Source organism: Nerophis lumbriciformis, linkage group LG01 (assembly GCF_033978685.3).
Source record: "Nerophis lumbriciformis linkage group LG01, RoL_Nlum_v2.1, whole genome shotgun sequence".
Taxonomy (NCBI): Eukaryota; Metazoa; Chordata; class Actinopteri; order Syngnathiformes; family Syngnathidae; genus Nerophis; species Nerophis lumbriciformis.
The window spans coordinates 19,860,205-19,883,622 of record NC_084548.2 but is presented as its reverse complement, the minus strand read 5'-3'; the positions used below and the strand labels follow the sequence as shown (position 1 = coordinate 19,883,622).

Genomic DNA, 23,418 nt, shown 5'->3' with positions numbered 1-23,418 from the left:
AAATTAAATCATGTTTTCCCGCACAATGCCTTCCGCCTTCTCTGCATCTTGGGGTTCGTCACCAACATACTCTGACACAAACGTTTGAATAAGGCGCATTAAAGGAGTCATGTTATGTTGTTTTTTTTCTAAATGTAAAACACTTCCTTGTGGTCTACATAACATGCAATTGTGGTTCTTTGGTCAAAATGTTGCATAGATTATGTTTTACAGATCATCTTCAAGCCGCTTTCTGACCTTAGCTTCAGGATGTGCCGTTTTGTGGGCGGTCTTATTTACGTGGCTCACCTTCGGCAGTGTCTTCTCCCCGTCATCTTTGTTGTAGCGGTGTAGCGTGCAAGGAGTGGAAGAAGTGTCAAAAGATGGAGCTAACTGTTTTAATGACATTCAGACTTTACTTAAATCAATAACGGATTAGCATCTCCTCATCCGCCGGAAATGGGGTCCCGTGAAAAACCGTCCGATCGGAACTTCCTAATAACTAAAGTTCCTTGGGTGAATTATGTAAACTCACTACACCGGTATGTTTTAGCGCTTTCATGGCAGATATAAGTAAGAACTTTACACTACTTTATATTATAAATGGCAACAGCGGAGGATGAATGTTCCATAACAGGGACGGCATGGCGAAGCTGGGAGAGTGGCCGTGCCAGCAATCTGAGGGTTAATGGTTCAATCCCCACCTTCTACCATCCTAGTCACGTCTGTTGTGTCCTTGAGCAAGACACTTCACCCTTGCTCCTGATGGGTCCTGGTTAGCGCCTTGCATGGCCGCTCCCGCCATCAGTGTGTGTGAATGTGTGTGTGAATGGGTGAATGTGGAAATAGTGTCAAAGCGCTTTGAATTCCTTAAAAAAAGATAGAAAAGCGCTATACAAGTACAACCCATTTACCATTTACCATCATAACAAGAAGATAGAGAAAAAGAAGAAGCTTATCGACTACGGTGCAATTTTTCAGGACTCAAATACAGATCAGCAGGCACCAGAAGGTAAGAAAAGTTGCTTTTGCATAATATTGCGAAACAAAACGCCAGATAATATGTCTTACCTTGTACACACACCATAATAAATCGTGTATGTTGAAGCACAGTACAATCCATCAAGCGGTGCGGCTTCATAGTTTACCAAAGTCGTACTAAAACATTTTGATAGATTTTTGAGTGCCGTGTGTAATGTTCTATATTTTCAATGGAACATATAAAATGTTGGTGTTGTTTACTTGAGTCATATTGCAGTCTACACCTATCTCTTGTGTGTGACTTTCATTATATTGCAGTCTATACATATCTCTTATGTTTGACTGCCATCTACTGGTCACACTTATCATTACACCATGTAAAACCAGAATTATTCTTTACATTAGGTGCACCGGGTTATAAGGTGCACTGTCGAGTTTTGGGGGGGGAAAAGGATTTTAAGTGTGTGTGTGTGGGGGGGGTATTGTTTATTTATTTATTTATTTATTTTCATAAAGAAATACAATCATGTGTGCTTACGGACTGTATCCCTGCAGACTGTATTGATCTATATTGATATATAATGTATATATTGTGTTTTTTATGTTGATTTAATAAAAAAAATTTAAAAAATTGTTTTATTTTTTTAATGTTTTTATTTCTTGTGCGGCCCGGTACCAATCGGTCTGCGACCCGGTGGTTGGGGACCACTGATTTTGAGTGTTTGTCTTAATGAATATGCAATCCATAGCTGATTATCAGAATACCAACAATATTGAGGAGAGTAAATGCAAATTTCATTACTTAACACACACTGTGATTTATCTATACTAAAACTGGTCTGTGGGTGATGTTTCACGGCCTTATTTAGCACGTCTAAAATGTGCGTACAAACTGGCATTTGCACAGAAATAGCTCTGAGAAAAGAGGCAATTGCGCTTCAGGTCCATTTGACTGTCAAAAATAAAAATATTAGAAATGTCGTCTTCACAGCATAATCTTTATTTAATTTGAATATCTGCTGAATGACTTAAGGATCCGATTAAAATAAATCCAATGGATGCGTTTTGGTGTCTTTTTTTTAATGACGCTTGTTTTTTCCTATATGTAAACAAAGAATTCTTGCAATATGCATTTTCTTGCGGCTGAATAATTAGTGCCACCGTCTACAGGACGCACCTTCCGCCCGCTAAAAAAAATGTCTTCTGTTGTAGATGAACTAAAGGATTTCTTCTAAAGTGCCCATAAAAAGTGTATGTTAGGAAATCTAACACGCCACAGGTACGATAACAAGGATTTGCTGTAAATGAGTGGTGAAATCTGCATATTACTCGCAAAAACTTCATTTAAATAAGGTCGTCTGCACCTCTTTTACACTTGTTATCAATTGCACTTGCAGTCTTAGTAGATCATACGCAACACACCCACTAGTAGTACACACAATTTTACTGTATAGGTATAAACAGGTAATACAGCTAAGAAACATTATTATTACCCCCTTGGTAGGTGAATATACGCAAGAGTGAGGACACTATTTATTTTATCATTTATATGGATATCATATGCATTTGACTGTTTTATAAGCACTCCATGCAGATTTTACATACTTTTACAAACACTTCCTTTATGCTCTTAAAATACTTCATACACTCGAAAACCTACGTCATTTTGACATGAAAATGTCAAAATGCTACTTTAAAATCTGCGAGGGAACACTGTATTCACATACTGTAGTAGCTATACTAAGTGTCATGATCAAAAATATGACAATCCCATTAATTAGTATTTACATAAACAAAAGTTTTCTAGCGTAGTAACACATAGCCTTGCGACGACATGCTACGGCATTAGCCGTAAGATAGCTTCTGCGTCAGCAGCTGAATGGCTTTTGAGTTTGTAATGCACAACACAACGCGATAGGACACCAATCTGCACTGACTGAAAAACATGAAAAATCATATTGCAGTATGAAGAAAGTATTATTTCATGGATTTTTTTGTACACAACTAGCTCAACAGTGTATGTAATGTAGTTGTAATAACAAGCGTGGTGTGCTGCAGGTATCATGATCAATATTGTAGTGACTCACTTGATAAAAATGTGTCTGTTTGGTCAAGCTGGATGTTTTTTTCCAGTTGATTTTGGGTAAGCACCCCGTTTCTGTCGGCACAGCTCGGCTCCAGATTTACACCGTGACCAAGTCACACCGGTCCTGACTCTCTCTGCTCCGACATTTCACCCTCTCAGTTCTATAAGCGGCAGTTCAGCCTCTGTATATTCAGTTACAAAAAGATAGGTTTGTGAATCCTCATTTGTCCAGAAATAGTCATCTTAGTTGTCTCTTACCAAGTCTGCCATCATTAGAGGACACTCACGTTTGTTTCAGGAAGTAGGAACACACATTTTTTGCGGGAAGTTGGAAGTACGCCGCTATGTGAACGGAAATAAATGCGCCGAGAAAATAGGATGTTTAAAATGACCAAAATACGGTAAATATTGTACAAACCCCGTTTCCATATGAGTTGGGAAATTGTGTTAGATGTAACTATAAACGGAATACAATGATTTGCAAATCAGTTTAAACCCATATTCAGTTGAATATGCTACAAAGACAACATATTTGATGTTCAAACTGATAAACATTTTTTTTTGTGCAAATAATCATTAACTTTAGAATTTGATGCCAGCAACGCGTGACAAAGAAGTTGGGAAAGGTGGCAATAAATATTGATAAAGTTGAGGAATGCTCATCAAACACTTATTTGGAACATCTCACAGGTGAACAGGCAAATTGGGAACAGGTGGGTGCCATGATTGGGTATAAAAGTAGATTCTATGAAATGCTCAGTCCTTCACAAACAAGGATGGGGCAAGGGTCACCACTTTGTCAACAAACCCATGAGCAAATTGTTGAACAGTTTAAGAAAAACCTTTCTCAACCAGCTATTGCAAGGAATTTAGGGATTTCACCATCTACGGTCCGTAATATCATCAAAGGGTTCAGAGAATCTGGAGAAATCACTGCACGTAAGCAGCTAAGCCCGTGACCTTCGATCCCTCAGGCTGTACTGCATCAACAAGCAACATCAATGTGTAAAGGATATCACCACATGGGCTCAGGAACACTTCAGAAACCCACTGTTAGTAACTACAGTTTGTCGCTACATCTGTAAGTGCAAGTTAAAACTCTCCTATGCAAGGCGAAAACCGTTTATCAACAACACCCAGAAACGCCGTCAGCTTCGCTGGGCCTGAGCTCATCTAAGATGGACTGATACAAAGTGGAAAAGTGTTCTGTGGTCTGACGAGTCCACATTTCAAATTGTTTTTGGAAACTGTGGACATGGTGTCCTCCGGACCAAAGAGGAAAAGAACCATCCGGATTGTTATAGGCGCAAAGTTGAAAAGCCAGCATCTGTGATGGTATGGGGGTGTATTAGTGCCCAAGACATGGGTAACTTACACATCTGTGAAGGCGCCATTAATGCTGAAAGGTACATACAGGTTTTGTAGCTACATATGTTGCCATCCAAGCAACGTTACCATGGACGCCCCTGCTTATTTCAGCAAAACAATGCCAAGCCACGTGTTACATCAACGTGCCTTCATAGTAAAAGAGTGCGGGTACTAGACTGGCTTGCCTGTAGTCCAGACCTGTCTCCCATTGAAAATGTGTGGCGCATTATGAAGCCTAAAATACCACAACGGAGACCCCCGGACTGTTGAACAACTTAAGCTGTACATCAAGCAAGAATGGGAAAGAATTCTACCTGAGAAGTATAAAAAATGTGTCTCCTCAGTTCCCAAACGTTTACTGAGTGTTGTTAAAAGGAAAGGCCATGTAACACAGTGGTGAACATGCCCTTTCCCAACTACTTTGGCACGTGTTGCAGCCATGAAATTCTAAGTTAATTATTATTTGCAGAAATAAAGTTTATGAGTTTGAACATCAAATATCTTGTCTTTGTAGTGCATTCAACTGAATATGGGTTGAAAAGGATTTGCAAATCATTGTATTCCGTTTATATTTACATCCAAACACAATTTCCCAACTCATATGGAAACGGGGTTTGTATATATTACATATTGCTATGAATGTGTCTGTTGCTAAATTACGTCTATACAAAACTTTGACGGAGGCTTTTAGAAGGCTTTGAAAGCTACAATGGTGACTCCCTTTAGCCGCATCTTTGCAATTTTTTTTTTTTTTTTGTCTTCAGAATTCGTGTCTTTCATAAGGATTGTGAACGATAGGCACGATTCCTTCCCTTTCAAGTTTGTTGATAAACAACCCTCATTAACCGCATGCACACAGAGCCTCTCTCCATGGCCCACACGCTCCTGCCATCTAGGGGAATGCAGCTTTTTCTCCATCACCCGCCCTGAGGATTAGCCCCCTGCCCCCAGCTCTGTACGCACTAGCATCCCCTATTGCCCCTATTATCATATTTGACCCACCACCACCCACTCCCTTCTTCACCCTCCCACATGCACCACCAGCAAGGCATGCCCCCCCACATACCCCTTTCTTTGGACCACTCTCAGGGAGAAGAAGAGGAGGATGAAGAGGCAGGGGCTTTCATGGGGGAACAATCTGCCAGGGAGACCAAGAATGAGCGGGCACTCAATTAAGGGCTGCCCATTGAGCCTGTGGAGTGAGCCTGAATGCGGGCCCCTCCAATGGAATGGAGTCCCATGAATAGATTGTGGGCCTTCATGAAATATTAAAGAGCGGACGGATTTCCCACAATATTTGTACACCTCCCTTTGTGGGGATTTCTCCCTCCATTGAGCCTGAAACTGTTAACACATCCGCTCTGAAGCACGGTCCGCAGACTATGCTAAAAGAGCCCCAGCATCCCAGCATCAAACGCCAACCCCCCACCCCCCCTCTCTGCCGCCCCAAGTAGCTCTATCTGCCCCCTTTTGTCTTTCCCTCCCCATCTCTTCCTCGTTCCCTTTTCCTGCATCCGTCCTCCTGACCATGAGCTATTCATGGAGGGGATTACAGCACTTTTAATGACCACCTGTCCTCGGACCAGCACTGTATTGTGCCATGCCAGGCCAAGCAGCAAGTGTACCCCTCCCCAGTATTAAAGGGTCATAATGCTAACTGGTGACCCCTGTCTCCTCCAGGACAGGCTCTGATTGCCAAAGCCACCCAGACAGGCCAAGCCCACACTCCACATTTAACATGAACTTCATAAAAAAAAAAAAAAGATTCAAAATTAAAAAACCACAACCATAAATGCTTTGATTTTTGCTGGGTCCTTTTAATTCAGTGTTTTTCAACCTTTTTTGAGCCAAGGCACATTTTTTGCGTTGAAAAAATCCGGAGGCACACCACCAGCAGAAATCATTAAAAAACGAAACTCAGTTGACAGCAAAAAGTCGTTGTCACAATTGTTGGATATGACTTTAAACCATAACCAAGCATGCATCACTATAGCTCTTGTCTCAAAGTAGGTGTACTGTCACCACCTGTCACATCACGTCGTGACTTATTTTGAGTTTTTTTGCTGTCTTCCTGTGTGTAGTGTTTTAGTTCTTGTCTTGCGCTCCTATTTTGGTGGCTTTTTCTCTTTTTTTGGTATTTTCCTGTAGCAGTTTCATGTCTTCCTTTGAGCGATATTTCCCGCATCTACTTTGTTTTAGCAATCAAAAATATTTCAGTTGTTTTTATCCTTCTTTGTGGGGACATTGTTGATTGTCATCTCATGTACGGATGTACTTTGTGGATGTCGTCTTTGCTCCACAGTAAGTCATTGCTGTTGTCCAGCATTATGTTTTTGTTTACTTTGTAGCCAGTTCAGTTTTAGTTTCGTTCTGCATAGCTATCCCTAAGCTTCAATGCCTTTTCTTAGGGGCACTCACCTTTTGTTTATTTTTGGTTTAAGCATTAGACACCTTTTTACCTGCACACTACCTCCCGCTGTTCCCGACATCTACAAAGCAATTAGCTACCTGCTGCCACCTACTGATATGGAAGAGTATTACACGGTTACTCTGCCGAGCTCTAGACAGCACAGACACTCAACAACAACACATAATTTGCAGACTATAATTACTGGTTTGCAAAAAATATTTTTAACCCAAATAGGTGAAACTAGATAATCTCCCATGGCACACCAGACTGTATCTCATGGCACACTAGTGTGCCACGGCACAGTGGTTGAAAAATATTGCTTTAATTGACCTAAACCGCAAAAGTAAATGGAATTAATCGGAGACTAGCTGGTCTTCCCAAAATGTGAAAACTCATTGTATATATCAGTCCCTCCAGGATTTTGCATGCTTTCTTCGGTGATCATTTTTGTGGCAGCTTTTTTCAGAAATTTGCGGCAAAAGTTGCAACGTTTGAGGCTTATTTTACCCCCAAACATTGTATCTACTTGTGATTTAATGACTTTAACTTAAAAAAGCACTGGATTTCACCAACAATTCGAAAAAAAATACTCCATTGATATTGTACTTGTTTACTACCACACAGACTTAAAGTAGACACTAGATGGCAGTAAAAACATACTCTTTGTGAAGTTATTGCACTGTTTTAACTAACTATAACTAATAATAGTAATACATCGTTGTAATTATAAAAAGAAATACCACCAATTGATTTGTTGTAGTCTGCTGTCTGCTCTGTCGTCCACAAGTTGCAGACATTCTCCGTGTATGTTTAATGTTTGAAAAGTGTTCATTTATATTCAGAGGTGGGTAGAGTAGCCAGAAATTGTACTCAAGTAAGAGTACTGTTACTTTAGAGATTTATTACTCAAGTAAAAGTAATGAGTAGTCACCCAAATATTTACTTGAGTAAAAGTAAAAAGTATGTTGTGAAAAAACTACTCAAGTACTGAGTAACTGATGAGTAACATACACACACATATCATATATATATATATATATATATATATACATATATATATATACATATATATACACATACATTGATATATACAGTATATCATTTATATTTATTTATTTTGTCGTTTTTGTTTACATGTTAAAGGTGTTTTAATGAATATACATGCATGTTTAACACATATAGATTCCTTTCTTTCATGAAGGCAAGAATATAAGTTGGTGTATTACCTGATTCTGATGACTTGCATTGATTGGAATCAGACAGCAGTGCTTAACGTCCACGTTTTCAAATGCAGGAGAAAAAAAGTTCCTCCTTTCTGTCTAATACCACATGAAAGTGTTTGGTTTTTGGTATCTTATTTGTCCAGCTTCCATATTCGTTTTCACACACTTTACAAGAAATACATTGGCGGCAAATTCCGTAGCTTGCTAGCTTGTTTGCGCTGGCTTTCGGAGACTCTTATTTTGAAAGCGCAGGCGCGATGGAGCGGCACTTTTATTGTGAAGACAGGAACTGTGCAGTCAGTCTTTAGGCTTGTGACGGGATGTACGGTTGAAATAAAAAAGTGTCTTTTTTCCTTCACACTTTTGATTGATTGATTGAAACTTGTATTAGTAGATTGCACAGTACAGTACATATTCCGTACAATTGACCACTAAATGGTAACACCCCAATAAGTTTTTCAACTTGTTTTAGTCAGGTCATGTGACCGCCTGGCTCTGTTTGATTGGTCCAACGTCACCAGTAACTGCATCTGATTGGTGGAACGGAGTCAAACGTCACTAGTGACTGCATTTTATTGGTGGAACGGAGTGAAACGTCACCAGTAACGCAGGCACTTTGAAGGTCTGTCTGACAGACCAAAACAAACAAAGCGTGCATTAACAGATCGATAAAAATTAGTAGCGAGTAGCGAGCTGAATGTAGATAAAAGTAGCGGAGTAAAAGTAGCGTTTCTTCTCTATAAATATACTCAAGTAAAAGTAAAAGTAAGTTGCATTAAAACTACTCTTAGAAGTACAATTTATCCCAAAAGTTACTCAAGTAGATGTAACGGAGTAAATGTAGCGCGTTACTACCCACCTCTGTTTATATGTCAACACATTTATTAACACATTGTATATTTTCATACATTTTATACATATATACACACATTTGTATTCATATTTATATTCTTATATGGGATATGTTAAAACATTTAGTATATCTGTATGTGGAATTAAATTATGGAACGGATTAACCAAAGAAATCAAACAAAGCACCAATATGATTCAGTTTAAGAGACTGTTCAAACTACAAGTGTTCACAAAGTACACCGAACAAGAATTATGATGAAAATCTTGAACACTTTTTTTTTATAGAGACAAAGATTATTTATGTTTATATTATTTATTCTGCTCCAATTTCGTTGTTCTTTGAACCTGTTCACTGTAGTAATGACAATAAAACTCTATTATATTCTATTCTTATGTATTTAATATGTGAAGCGACTGGGATGAGAATCAGCACCTCCAAGTCCGAGTCCATGGTTCTCGCCCGGAAAAGGGTGGAGTGCCATCTCCGGGTTGGGGAGGAGATCTTGCCCCAAGTGGAGGAGTTCAAGTACCTCGGAGTCTTGTTCACGAGTGAGGGAAGAGTGGATCGGGAGATCGACAGGCGGATCGGTGCGGCGTCTTCAGTAATGCGGACGCTGTATCGATCCGTTGTGGTGAAGAAGGAGCTGAGCCGGAAGGCAAAGCTCTCAATTTACCGGTCGATCTACGTTCCCATCCTCACCTATGGTCATGAGCTTTGGGTTATGACCGAAAGGACAAGATCACGGGTACAAGCGGCCGAAATGAGTTTCCTCCGCCGGGTGGCGGGGCTCTCCCTTAGAGATAGGGTGAGAAGCTCTGTCATCCGGGGAGAGCTCAAAGTAAAGCCGCTGCTCCTCCACATCGAGAGGAGCCAGATGAGGTGGTTCGGGCATCTAGTCAGGATGCCACCCGAGCGCCTCCCTAGGGAGTTGTTTAGGGCACGTCCGACCGGTAGGAGGCCACGAGGAAGACCCAGGACACGTTGGGAAGACTATGTCTCCCGGCTGGCCTGGGAACGCCTCGGGATCCCCCGGGAGGAGCTGGACGAAGTGGCTGGGGAGAGGGAAGTCTGGGCTTCCCTGCTTAGGCTGCTGCCCCCGCGACCCGACCTCGGATAAGCGGAAGAAGATGGATGGATGGATGGATGGATGTATTTAATATTTCTTTGCTTACTATGGTATATTATTTATTTATTATTTATTTGTTCACTGTTCTGTTACAGAGAACAAGGAAATAGGATAAAATTGCTATGGTATGAAAAGGGGTTGGAAGCTCTGCTTCTTCCTACTCCTTTTCGGACGTGCTGTAATGGAACCACTGGAATTGTGTGATAAATTACATCGTATCGTATGCATGTTCCAAATAAACTGAAACTGAACTGAACTGATATAGATTTAATTATTTACACACTTACTATTTTCAGATTAGATCCGACCAATCTAAGTCTATGAGCATGAACTGATGAAGTCTCTTGAGGTATTGCCAACAGCTGCTAGACTAAATCTGACCAATCTAAGTCTAAGACTAGATCTGACCAATCTAAGTCTAAGACTAGATCTGACCAATCTAAGTCTATGAGCATGAACTGATGAAGCCTACTCGGATGAGAGGCAAAACGTTTTCTAAAACAAACAAACAGTCCAGTTGCGATCGATTGACTGCCCTGAGATTACAATGACCTGGATGAATGAGAGCATTCATAGACTTATACACATATGTGTTTTAATAAACATTTAATATTTATTATATTTTTCTAATACATATTGAAGGAGCCATATGTAATAATTTCATGTAAAGTCATCATTAAATGCCCCTGATATGTCAAAAGGCATTAATAAATCATGTTCTTTTCATATACCTTAATAACTGATAACGGTAGTTCAGCCGGGATATGATCATTTCAAAATTATATTTACAGCCCCGAAATCGTGTTATTGTTTTCATTTTGATGCCCCGTCCTCCACCGTTTTAAGCAATTAGAAAGTCAGTGAATGTGTTACATCCAGGTTGCCAGTTACGCTTTGCCATCTTCATCGAGCTGCTGCCAATGGTAAAGTTACTATACATGTCAGACCTTAGTCAATTTAAAAAGGCCTCTTTACGATTCTCAACTTATTCATGACAAAACTAGGAACAAAACAAGGATTTGTATCGGGAATGCCTTTGAAAGATGAAGACGATTGGAGACAGAGACTATTTTTTCATCTGACCCCAAACTTGCTAATTTTCTCCTTGATAGGTAAGTCAGGCATTTACATTTCTTATTACTTGTAATAAATGGAAATGGACCTTTCGTATGTAAACTATATTGTCTAATACAGTCTATGATCTTGACGCAGAGGGAGTCCCGCGCCGTACACCGGTCAAGCTGGGATCGCCACTGAAGTAGGAGTCACATAACAAATCTGAAATTACACTGTTTTCAATTCATATTCTACCGTTTGTGCAATGCAACTTGTCTGGGGTTTTGAAGCTGGATTCGTCCATGTTTCGATGGTGGTCCATGCGGTCAATCTAAACATTTTATCAGGGTAATGTCAATAATCTATCCCGAGTCCCAACTAAAGTATTGCTGAGTAACTTTAGAAATACATTTGGCTAATCGACATTGGTAAAATGTGGCATAATTACTTAGTAAACCATCTTGCAAGAAGGATAAACAAGAGAAATCTACATCGCAGGACTCGATTGCCATTTGAAGTTCGTTGGAGTAGCCCAGTCGATCGAGCTGGATTCGGCTGCCTATCTGGCAACCTCAGTCAGGGAGAGGGGGAAGGGACTACAGAATTTTGACCGTGATTACAGTACCATTTCTGGCCAAATTCTTACATATGGCTCCTTTAAGTATATATTACACGCACATTAAGAGCATATGTAAACTGTTGAGAGCATTCTATAGTTCGGTAAATGAGAGACAGCGAGAGGACATCATCACACTTCAACTTCTCTATCATGTAAATAGTGCCTCTTTGTTACCCTAGATCATACTTGCCAACCTTGAGACCTCCAATTTCGGGAGGTGGGGGTGGGGGGTGGGTGCGGGGGGCGTGGTTGGGGCGTGGTTAAGAGGGGAGGAGTATATTTACAGCTAGAATTCACCAAGTCAAACATTTCATATATATATATATATATATATATATATCCCCGCCACCCCGAAGGGAATAAGCGGTAGAAAATGGATGGATGGATATATATATATATATATATATATATATATACATATATATATACATAATTGACTTTCAGTGAATTCTAGCTATATACATATATATATATATATATATATATATATATATATATATATATATATATATATATATATATATATATATTATATATATATATATATATCAGTGACGTGCGGTGAGGTTCATGACTGGTGAGGCACTGACTTCATCACAGTCAGATTTACAAACATATGAACCCTAAAGAGTATCTTATTCACCATTTGATTGGCAGCAGTTAACGGGTTATGTATAAAAGCTCATACCAGCATTCTTCCCTGCTTGGCACTCAGCATCAAGGGTTGGAATTGGGGGTTAAATCAACAACAATTATTCTCGGGTGCGGCGCCGCTGCTGCCCACTGCTCCCCTCACATCCCAGGGGGTGAGCAAGGCGATGGGTCAAATGCAGATGACAAATTTCACCACAGCTAGTGTGTGTGTGACAATCATTGGTACTTTAACTTAACTTTAACTTTACACATACAAACTGTAGCACACAAAAAAGCACATTTAATAAAAAAAAAACGTTATTATGGTCTTACCTTGACTTATAAGTGCGGGAACAGTGGTGTTCGTGTTGGAGGAGTTGTGAATGAATGAAATATGAAATCCGTGCTGCAGTCTGCAGGTGTACCTAATGTTGTGTCCCTGCAGTCGTTCACGGCTCCTCCGGCGCGGGCAATGTTGTTTTTGCACTTTTTGGCTTCTTGTTAAGTGACTTTTTTGGGGTGGATTCGGTCTTGCACGTGGAGGGTTTGGGTGTGGGCTTTGGTTGGTGTGGCGCTCCGGTCGGGGGTGCAGTCTGCGCGGAGGTGCATTAACCGGCACCAGGAGGCGGGGTTACGCGAGCCTCACACAGTGCGTCTTCGCAGCAGTTTTATGATTGCTCAGCACAAGAAATACGTTACACACATACAGTTGTTGACAAAATACACTGTACATTATATACATCAGCTAACTAAACTATGGAAATGCATAATATAATTCATATAGCAATACGGTCTCACTGCACAGCAGGCCAGCAGTTAGCCGAGTCTGCAATCCATGGTGAGGCACAATTGAGTGACGTGCCTCAACTGGCTGCTGCTCACCGCACCTTCTCTTCTCAGTATTTGAACGGCAAATTGGGTTCAATCCCGGGCTCGGGATCTTTCTGTGTGGAGTTTGCATGCTGTCTATCTGTGTTGGCCCTGCGATGAGGTGGCGACTTGTCCAGGGTGTACCCCGCCTTCCGCCCGATTGTAGCTGAGATAGGCTCCAGCGCCCCCCGCGACCCCAAAGGAAATAAGCGGTAGAAAATGGATGAATGGATGGATGTGAAAATTCAGCGATTTTGAATAAAAATAATCTAAAACTGGTGAAGTTAAATGGAAAATAACTTTATAGTATAATCACTGGATACATATAACCATTTAATTATTTTTTTTTCTTTTTAAATTTTTTTTCTTTCCATATATATATATATATATATATATATATATATATATATATATATATATATATATATATAAAAGAAATACTTGAATTTCAGTGTTCATTTATTTACACATATACACACACATAACACTCATCTACTCATTGTTGAGTTAAGGGTTGAATTGTCCATCCTTGTCACTATCTTTCTAACCATGCTGAACACCCTCTCTGATGATGCATTGCTGTGTGGTACGCACAAAAGTGCTTTCATCAAATGCACTAGATAGCAGTATTGTCCTGTTTAAGAGTGTCACAACATTGCTGTTTACGGCAGACGGACTGCTTTACTGATGACGTTCTTTATATTGTGGGAAAGCGGACTCAGGTCCGCATGGAGCTGGAGGGGGCGTGGCCTCCAGCTCCGCCTGAATTTCGGGAGATTTTCGGGAGAAAATTTGTCCCGGGAGGTTTTCGGGAGAGGCGCTGAATTTCGGGAGTCTCCCGGAAAATCCGGGAGGGTTGGCAAGTATGCCCTAGATTAATAAAAGTTAAATAAATATGTGAACTAGGAAGTACGCTCCGATCCCTCTCTACAAATCTAAGTTCCAAGAATGCCGGCTTATTAGTGGTTCCCAGAGCCCCAAAAAAGTCTGTAGGCTCTAGAGCGTTTTCTATTCGGCCTCCAGTACTCTGGAATGCCCTAACAGCAACAGTTAGAGATGCCACTTCAGTAGAAGCAAGTCCCACCTTAAAACTCATGTAGATACTCTAGCTCTTAAACAGACTCTGTTTTAGACCAGTTGACCGGCCACTTCTCTTTTCTGCCTTCCTCTCCTGAATGGAGAGGTTACCAGGTGGCCACGGATAATCACCTAAAAGGTACCAGTCTGGAGGGGGCGCTTCTCAGTCATTATTCGGAGTGGACCAATTTTCTTTGGCATGGAAGAAAAACCTCCTGTGACCCTCTGCTCGCCTCCCAATGGACTGGACTCTCACATTATCATGAATAATTCAATAACTATCTCTATGGACGTTGTCATTCATCCAGGTCATTGTATTCTCAGGGCATGCAATCGATCCCAACCGGACTGTTTGGTTTGTCTTAGAAGACGTTTCGCTTCTCATCCAAGTAGGATTCATCAGTTCTTGAAATAACTATACACACTTGGCGTTCATTGCAGCCCCAGGTAGGTATCCACAGGAAGGGGATACCTACATCTGCAACCCCTTACTAAAGGTTTCTTCTTTTTGACATTTTGGGGTTTTTGGAGTTTTTCTTTGCCCGAATGTTGGTTCAGAACAGAGGATGTTGTTGTGGTTTGTGCAGCTCTTTGAAGCACTTGATTAAGGGCTATACAAATAAACGTTGATTGATTGATTGATTGATTGATTGATTGATTGATTGAAGTTAATATTTATATACTAAATTACCCAGCCCAGAAGGCTCAGCGCAGATAGAAACAAAACAAAACTAGACTGTTTGGACAAAATATGCGTGGAAGTTGTGGGCTTTGAAAAAAAGTTGCGAGGCAGTGCACAATTTGCCAGGATTTGTTGAAAGTGCGTGAATCGGCACGATGGCAACGTTGCAAAAACAAAGAAGCATTGTTACATTGTTAGGATACTTTTTAGTATTTACTTCATTTACTCCAATAACACAATTCTTTAGGACAAACTCATGCAAATACTAAAAATGTCTCTCTGTGACTACATACTACTGGATGTAGTTCCAAATAGGGATTTACTTTGGCAAAGGTCAATTCTACTTGTTTTCAAACACTCACCAGAAATGGTGGAGAAAAAAAAAACTTCCTGGCACTTAATCACCTTTACCCTTTCGCCTTCTTTGTCACATGCACACACACAGTGAGATCAGGTTGAGTGCAGATGTATAGAGAGTGGGGCCCGTGTGGTTAAATAGGTGGTTAAATCCCCCATTAGCATCAGAATGACCACATGCTCATGCCGTGACTCAACGTTGTTTCAGGAGTCAAAACTGGGGCCAAATACTAAACACACGTGTACATGTTTAAACAAATATGTATCAATATAACCATTATTTTTGCAGGCGAACGGTATTCCTGTAACTCGAATAGCTTGCGGCTTGTGCTAAGTACTGTTCAAAAAGTGTGATGTATGCAAGGACGCGATGAATGGTTTGCATTTTTAATTATATTTGAATCAAGTTTCTTGATTACAGCAAAAAATGTCCCTGTAGATTTGTGTGCAGGGCTGCTGTTGCAGTGGCAACTGCATGAGTGGCAATTGAGAAAGTCTGCCACCAGATGGTGCTGTTTTTGAATAATTATTTAGGCATTGACTTGAGTCTTAATCCCTGTTGTTATAGGCTTTTATTTGAAATCATTTATTTAGGTTCTCAGGGCATGAATTGTATATACAATTAACTTTATTTATTTATTTATATTTTCATACATTTTAAATACGTGCATGTATTTATTTATATTTGCATTGTATTTAATTATTCATACACTTCCATATTTTAATGAACATGTAAGCATGTATTTATCTATATATTCTTATATATTTAATATACATTTATTCATATTTTTGTTTATGTACATCAGTCTAATTAATTAATGAAATATTTTTACATGACGTTGTGTGTTTGTTTGCATAAGCTAACTTCTCTAACCTTGAACCGCTGCACACAAAGAGGGTGACAAATTGGCAAAACTTGCACTGCCACTGTGTTGCCTGTGCTATTATTCCTCTGGAAAATACACCACATGGTGGCGCTGTTATAGAACCCCAAAGTTCAACACCATAAGTCAAATTGACTTGAAATTTTACACACATCTCCCAAATAACTTTAGGGTGTGTTTTCTGAATCACCACAAATTTGGCACACACCTTTAGGAGACAGGCTAGCCTATGTTTGTAAAATTTGAACAAGATTGGTTCAAAACCATGAAGGACAAATTGCTTGTAAGTCATTGGTCGTTTGTCTAATGATGATAAAACTGTATTGCATGATTCCATCACATTTTGAGCACAATGCATAGTGGGTGGTCTTTCGTGACCTTTATAGATGTCGTTTATATTACAAACCCCAAAACCAATGAAGTTGGCACGTTGTGTAAATCGTAAATAAAAACAAAATACAATGATCTGCAACTCCTTTTCAACCTTTATTCAATTGAATAGACCCCAAAGACAATATACTTAATGTTCGAACTGGAAAATGTTATTTTTTGCAAATATTAGCTCATTTGTGATAGTATGTGGGTGTATTAGTGCCCAAGACATGGGTAACTTACACATCTGTGAAGGCACCTTTAATGCCGAAAGGTACATACAGGTTTTGGAGCAATATGTTGCCATCCAAGCAACGTTATCATGGACGCCCCTGCTTATTTCAGCAAGACAATGCCAAGCCACGTGTTTCAACAGCGTGGCTTCATACTAAAAGAGTGTGGATACTATACTGGCCTGCCTGTAGTCCAGACCTGTCTCCCATTGAAAATGTGTGGCGCATACCACAACAAAGACCCCGGACTGTTGAACAACTTAAGCTGTACATCAAGCAAGAATGGGAAATAATTCCACCTGAAAAGCTTCAAAAATTGGTCTCCTGAGTTCCCAAACGTTTACTGAGTGTTGTTAAAAGGAAAGGCCATGTAACACAGTGGTAAAAATTCCCCTGGGCCAACTTTTTTGCAATGTGTTGCTGCCATTAAATTCTAAGTTAATGATTATGTGCAACAAAAAAAATAAGTTTCTCAGTTCGAACATTAAAAATATTGCCTTTGTAGTCTATTTAATTGAATATGAGTTGAAAAGGATTTGCAAATCATTGTATTCTGTTTTTACTTACGAATTACACAACGTGCCAACTTCACTGGTTTTGGGTTTTATAATTGTGGTTCTAGTATTGACCCCTGGGGTACACCGCAAGTTATGTTTAAGCTTGCCGACGTGTATTCTCCAAGCTTCACATATTGCGTCCTATTCATTGGGTGGCTTTTACTCTTTTTTAAAAAAAAAACCAACCCCCTGATATTACGATTGTAGAAGTAAGAATGCAGTGTTTTCATTTCAAGATATATACAAACGTTTCTAGCATGGTTGTCTGCCGGTTTCCAGCAATCCGGAAGTTGCCTGATGTGGTGCTGCAAAGACTCTCTGCCCTTTCCAGCTGAGTCCCAGCTGTGGATCAGCACTTTGGCTCCATGGCCTCCATATGTTGAGGTTTGGGCTCCGGCCTGACAACGTATCAGCATGTGGAGGGCAGTAGGAAGCCACATTCGGTAAGGGAGTGGGTCCCGGGGGTTTGGGGTCAGCATTGTAGCAAGAGCCGAAGAAGACCCAGCAGGAGAGTTGCGGAGGGGGGCCTTTTCTAAAGAACGATCAACTGGAACTGCCTTTCTCACAGCCCGCTCACATCGTCCCATATCGCCTCCACAAAACCTCTTCTTCCTTCCCTCAGCAGATTGATACACTGGACCAAATGTTCTTGTGTCTTTCCATTGCACACACACACACACACACACTGTCATGTGCTGGAATCCAATCGGACCGTGCCGCTTTTGTTTCTCAATCATCTTGTCCACGTCCAAGTCACTCATGAGAGGCCAGCAAAAAGACGCAAAGGGGCCAAGGACGAGACAAATCTCTCCGGCACAATGCTTTTCATTTGAATCCCCGCCTCATATATTGCGGGTCACCATTCTGAATGGCGCCTCTGATGAAGTGTTGTTTTTATGGCTCCTTACATGAATTCTAAAGACCCCCGGGATACATTTTCCTCTTTTTGTTTTGGACTTCAAAAGTTCGAAAATGGGACGTGTCGGAATGAAGAAACGACAAGGTCACCGGGTGGATGTTGTTTACCAACCTTCTCACCAACTAGGAATGAACTCACAACGGGGGATGTATCGCATAGTTCAAGCAGTGAGCTGTTTTCATGGCTTGAGCAGAATTCTTGCTTTGACTAAAAGCAACTCTTTTGTTTTGGTTTGTTTTTTTGCTGTTGTTTTTTAATCATCCGTCACACCAATAAGTATATGCAAGATGGACCAGCCAGTCCACAACATGTGTCCTGTTTTGAGACATATATGGGTTTGTCAAGGCACAGAATATTGACTTGTCTGACGATACAATTCATTCATTCTTTCGCGATATAAACAACCATCCATGCATTTCAGGTTAATCAAGGTACATACCGTTTATGTTTTGTTTTCTTCCCTGGTATACGAGATAACGCTAAAATGACGACAATACATCAATGTTATGATGCCTATTTGATATCAAGAAAAAAACGGTGACCCTATATCACAGCACTTTTTAATGACCATGATGATGATCTATGGCAGTGGTTCTCAAATGGGGGTACGCGCACCCCTGGGGGTACTTTAAGGTATGCCAAGGGGTACGTGAGATTTTTTTTAAATATTCTAAAAAATAGCAACAATTCAAAAATCCTTTATAAATATAAATAAAAACCTATCTTTTTTTCCAAATAGTTCAAGAAAGACCACTACAAATGAGCAATATTTTGCACTGTTATACAATTTAATAAATAAGAAACTGATGACATAGTGCTGTATTTTACTTCTTTATCTCTTTTTTTCAACCAAAAATGCTTAGCTCTGATTAGGGGGTACTTGAATTAAAACAATTTTCACTGAAAAAAGGTTGGGAACCACTGATCTATGGCATTCTGCTTCCCTCTGCTGGCCAATGTTATGTACTATACATCAGGGTACTGGATGGATGGATGGATGGATGGATGGATACAGCAGTGAAGAGAAGTGAATTATATATATAGCGCTTTTCTCAGTGCCTCAAAGCACTTTACATAGTGAAAACCCAATATCTAAGTTACATTTAAACAGGTGTGGGTGGCACTGGGAGCAGGTGGGTAAAGTGTCTTGCCCAAGGACACAACGGCAGTGACTAGGATGGCGGAAGCGGGGATCGAACCTGGAACCCTCAAGTTGCTGGCACGGCCACTCTACCAACCGAGCTATACCGCCCAGTGCAGTAAAGTAGATCAGTGGTTCTGAAACTTTCTTCACCAAGAAAAAATGTGGGTATCCAAGTACCACCATAATGATCAACATTAGGATACAGTAGTGTAGTAGGCCCAAGTATTCATTAAAAACAAGGCTGAAGTTTTTATATTTATATCTAATATTTGTGGACACTGTAACATTACACACAGTTTCAACAGAAGCACTGTGTTTAAATATAGAGAGATAATACACTATACTTTCATGAAGTGATTTTTTTGGCGTACCACTACATCAGGGGTGTCAAAGTCAAGGCCCGAGGTCCGGATCTATGGCCCTTGGGATAATATTTGATTAGTGTTAGAACCGGCCCGCAGGCCACAGCTGCCTGCTGCTGTTTTGCACGCACCAATACTCCATCAGTGTTGGCGCTAAGAATTTTCCAAATGGGGTCCTAGGCACCCCATCAAGTCATAAAAATGGGGTCCCACAGTAAATTTTTGGGGTCCCGTTTTTTTGTAACCGTTTTGAAAACAAATGATAAATGCATGCATTATCCTGTTATATCTCACATTCTATATTGTGTTTTGGAAAAAGGCTTAATTCATTAAAAAAAATAATACAACATTTTATTCAGTTATAAACATTCATTCACTTTCTTCTTTCATCAATCAATCAATCAATCAATGTTTACTTATATAGCCCTAAATCACAAGTGTCTCAAAGGGCTGCACACGCCACAACGACATCCTTGGCTCAGATCCCACATCAGGGCAAGAAAAAACTCAACCCAATGGGATAATAATGAGAAACCTTGGAGGGGACCGCAGATGTGGGGACCCCCCCTGGGCGACCGCTGCAATGGACGTCGAGTGGATCTAGCATAATATTGTGAGAGTCTAGTCCATAGTGGATCTAACATAATAGTGAGAGTCCAGTCCATAGTGGGGCCAGCAGGAGACCATCCCGAGCGGAGACAGGTCAGCAGCGCAGAGATGTCCCCAACTGATGCACAGACGAGTTGGGGACATCGTTATATTAACACAGATACGACTGTATATACGACGGATACTGCAATCCAAAATAGTCTCTGTCTTTTTGATGAAATAACATTAGAGGAACTATTACGGCGTGTAAGTGGGATAAAACAAACAACATGTTTACTTGACCCACTTCCTGGGAAACTTATCAAAGAGCTTTTTGTATTATTAGGTACATCAGTGCTAAATATTATAAACTTATCACTTTCCTCTGGCACTGTTCCCCTAGCATTCAAGAAAGCGGTTATTCATCCTCTGCTCAAAAGACCTAACCTCGATCCTGACCTCATGGTAAACTACCGACCGGTGTCCCACCTTCCGTTTATTTCGAAAATCCTCGAAAAAATTGTCGCACAGCAGCTAAATGAACACTTAGTGTCTAACAATCTCTGTGAACCCTTTCAATCCGGTTTCAGGGCAAATCCCTCTACGGAGACAGCCCTCACAAAAATGACTAATGATCTACTGCTAACGATGGATTCTGATGCGTCATCTATGTTGCTGCTTCTTGATCTTAGCGCTGCTTTCGATACCGTCGATCATAATATTTTATTAGAGCGTATCAAAACACGTATTGGTATGTCAGACTTAGCCTTGTCGTGGTTTAACTCTTATCTTACTGACAGGATGCAGTGCGTCTCCCATAATAATGTGACCTCGGACTATGTTAAGGTAATGTGCGGAGTTCCTCAGGGTTCGGTTCTTGGCCCTGCATTCTTCAGTATTTACATGCTGCCGCTAGGCGACATCATACGCAAATACGGTGTTAGCTTTCACTGTTATGCTGATGACACCCAACTCTACATGCCCCTAAAGCTGACCAACACGCCGGATTGTAGTCAGCTGGAGGCGTGTCTTAATGAAATTAAGCAATGGATGTCCGCTAACTTCTTGCAACTCAACGGCAAGAAAACGGAAATGCTGATTATCGGTCCTGCTAGACACCAACATTTATTTAATAATGCCACCTTAACATTTGACAACCAAACAATTACGCAAGGCGACTCGGTAAAGAATCTGGGTATTATCTTCGACCCAACTCTCTCGTTTGAATCACACATTAAGAGTGTTACTAAAACGGCCTTCTTTCATCTCCGTAATATCACTAAAATTTGTTCCATTTATCCACTAGCGACGCTGAGATCATTATTCATGCGTTCGTTACGTCTCGTCTCAACTACTGTAACGTATTATTTTAGGGTCTCCCTATGTCTAGCATTAAAAGATAACAATTGGTACAAAATGCGGCTGCTAGACTTTTGACAAGAACAAGAAAGTTTGATCATAATACGCCTATACTGGCTCACCTGCACTGGCTTCCTGTGCACTTAAGATGCAACTTTAAGGTTTTACTACTTACGTATAAAATACTACACGGTCTAGCTCCAGCCTATCTTGCCGATTGTATTGTACCATATGTCCCGGCAAGAAATCTGCGTTCAAAGAACTCCGGCTTATTAGTGATTCCAAGAGCCCAAAAAAAGTCTGCGGGCTATAGAGCGTTCTCTATTCGGGCTCCAGTACTATGGAATGCCCTCCCGGTAACAGTTAGAGATGCTACCTCAGTAGAAGCATTTAAGTCCCATCTTAAAACTTATTTGTATACTCTAGCCTTTAAATTGACCCCCCTTTTAGACCAGTTGATCTGCCGTTTCTTTTCTTTTCTCCTCTGCTCCCCTCTCCCTTGTGGAGGGGGGGGGGGGGGGGGCACAGGTCCGGTGGCCATGGATGAAGTGCTTGCTGTCCAGAGTCGGGACCCGGGGTGGACCGTGGGCCGCTCGCCTGTGCATCGGTTGGGAACATCTCTGCGCTGCTGACTGGTCTCCGCTCGGGATGGTGTCCTGCTGGCCCCACTATGGACTGGACTCTTACTATTATGTTGGATCCACTATGGACTGGACTCTCACAATATTATGTAAGACCCACTCGACATTCATTGCATTCGGTCTCCCCTAGAGGGGGGGTTACCCACATATGCGGTCCTCTCCAAGGTTTCTCATAGTCATTCACATCGACGTCCCACTGGGGTGAGTTTTTCCTTGCTCTTATGTGGGCTCTGTACCGAGGATGTCGTTGTGGCTTGTGCAGCCCTTTGAGACACTTGTGATTTAGGGCTATATAAATAAACATTGATTGATTGATTGATTTGTTCTGGTCACGGTAAGTGTTATTTATTTCATGTCCATAGTTTTGCCTTTGTGCTAGTTTTTTTTGTTTCATAGTCAAGTTTGCATTTCCGCCTTGTGCGCGCTTTTTGTTTACACCTCTTTGTTAGTGTTAAAATAAAGATGTCCTTACCTTCACGCCATGTCCGCTTCAATTTCCTTGCAACTCGGGAATACAAACCCCGTCAAAGTCCACGTCTTGACAGAATGTCGCCAGCTTCAAAAAGTTTTCCCGAAAGGAACATGGAGTCGTTAGGAGCCATGGCGGAGCTAGACTTGACATGGGGGCCAAATGGCAAGCTAATTACGATTAGCTCCATTTGGTCCGAGGACGGCGCTGCGTCACCGCAGTCCCGGAAGCGCCGCTCCAGACCAAGGACGTCAGGGAAGGCTTTCGCGAGCGGACAGCACGCTACGCTCCCGCAAGCTCCTCCCCCTCCGGGCGGAAATAGGCTGCAGCCTGCCCGGCTCCCTCAGGACAATGTCACGCTACCGTCAGCGGATGACATCACAGATGTTTTCTCTGAACTCTTTTACTTTTGATCACCCGCCTCCAACAAAAGACTCAAAGACCATGATTGAACATTACCAAAACATCAATCAGTCATCCAGATTTCATGCCCCGCCCCCCAAGACTCAAGCCCTGCTAAATTGTATCGTCTCATTTCTTGTAGCAAATGAATAATCTGCTCTGGTATGC

At 41.0% G+C, this 23,418-nt stretch overlaps 1 long non-coding RNA gene across 1 annotated transcript in view; it reads right to left on the bottom strand.

Moving 5' to 3' along the window:
• LOC133617243 (uncharacterized) overlaps positions 1 to 23,130 on the bottom strand; it is a 92,079-nt gene extending 68,949 nt beyond the window's left edge. The window contains exon 1 of the long non-coding RNA XR_009816962.2: positions 22,852 to 23,130. This is a non-coding gene — a long non-coding RNA (uncharacterized lncRNA). The remainder of the gene's footprint in view (positions 1 to 22,851) is intronic.
• Positions 23,131 to 23,418: the final 288 nt, after the last annotated feature.